Here is a 1871-nt window from a genome sequence, read left to right on the forward strand (position 1 = left end):
TTTTAAGCTTTATATTGACTGCTTTTGCAAGTTGCTCCTCATTTGGTTTCCTAGGTGAATACCCATCCCAAATTGGAGGCGGACACTTGTTATAGCTAACAGTTGTTTTCTTACCACAGTCTTTCTTTTCTTTCGGCTTCTCGTCTTGAAAAGCTTCCATACCTGCAACAGTTGGGTAAACACGATCAATAACATAATTAGAGGTAGAATAGCTCAACAATAACCTCCTATCCTCTCATTTTCAATCTTTTCAGTTTCCAACTCTTGCTTCCATTTTGCACTTTCTTCAATGTAGAAATTTATAGCTTTTTGCTTCGACATTAAAGTTGCATTCATCATAGTCAGCGCCTGTTCTCTTTCTGTGTTTGTCTTTTGGAGACCAGTTACTGTTTTGTTCAACACGTCGTACAATTCTTTCACATAATTGAGATTGAACAATAACTGCTCTTTCTTTTTCTCATACTCAGTTATGATGTCGTCTTTGGCTGCACAATCCTTGCAGGCCTCCAGACACTTCTCACATGGCTTGACGACTTCAACAATTTTTTCAACTTCGACTGTTTTAATAACTTCAACCACTTTTTCTACTTCGATCACCTTTTCTACTTCTTTCACAACCTCACCAATCTTCTCAGCAACATTCTCAGCATTCTGAACATCACCTTCAGATTCAGATTGTTGTTCTTTAGCAGCTTGTTTCTCTTTCAGTTTCTTCATTCTTTCTGCAAAATAAAAATGAAAACTTTCAGGAGACATATGAGATTTTGCAATATTTATATGTTTCTCTTCCTCATCATCACTGCTACTATGATCTGGTGATTGATCAAACTGTACAGATTTTTCAGAATCATCATCAGAAACACCAGAATCAGACGGTGTTTTATCAAATACAACTTCCTGTTCTTGAACAGTTTCATCTTGTACAATTTCATCTGAACTATCTGAAACATCCCCAGAGTGTTCTGAAAATCTATCAGTACTATCTGAACTTTCATCAGATGACACAGACTTTTCATCTCCACTTTTCACATTCTCTCCGATAGATCTCATCCAAGTAGCAAACAAATTTGGCTCTCGGACGATCTTGGCAATGAAAGCTTTAAAACTTCCATTTTCATCCACGAACATATCCCAACTGAAACCTTCTGGTAGTTTCTCATCATCTTGATCGATAACACGTTCTGCTGTGGCTTCAGATGATGTGTAATCACTCCAGCTGAAATCTACAACACATGCTCTTTTGGAGTCTTCAATCTTTCTCCCATGAGATGTTTGCGGTTCTTGGGATTGACCAACTTGTTGATAGATAGCTTTTCGGTAGTAATCATCTTTCCCGAATGGATTCTGTGCTCCACTAGCTTCTCTTCCTTTACACTCCCGTTTGAAATGGCCTTTTTCTCTGCATCGAAAACAAGTAACTTTAGATTTATCAAAACCTAAAGTTGAAACATGAGCATCTAAAAAGTCATTTCTCCCGGTAATGGTTTTGAATTTCTCAGCTCGACGAAGAACACTTGCAAGACACCATTTGATATCCATAAGTTCCATTTCCTCAGCGTCTATTTGATTGTAATCCTCTTTAGTAAGCATAGGATTTCCGATCCGACTAGCAACAAGACCTTCATAAGATAACAGAACTGAACCCATAAGTGCCATATGGTCTTTCGCAGTGTCTTCAGAAAAGCTTTATCCTTCTGGTAGATTGAGAGCTATGTTGCACTGAATTATGTATCCATTTCCGGTTTTTGTACTCTGAGACTGAAAGCTTGTGTTAGTCTCTTTCGGATTCACACTCGGAAACGATGAAAACCCGCTGCTACTCTTGTTTGAACCCTGATCAACTTTTTCTGATGAATCTCCAGCACTGAAAG

This window comes from Helianthus annuus, chromosome 7 (genome assembly GCF_002127325.2).
Source record: "Helianthus annuus cultivar XRQ/B chromosome 7, HanXRQr2.0-SUNRISE, whole genome shotgun sequence".
In the NCBI taxonomy this organism is placed as follows: domain Eukaryota; kingdom Viridiplantae; phylum Streptophyta; class Magnoliopsida; order Asterales; family Asteraceae; genus Helianthus; species Helianthus annuus.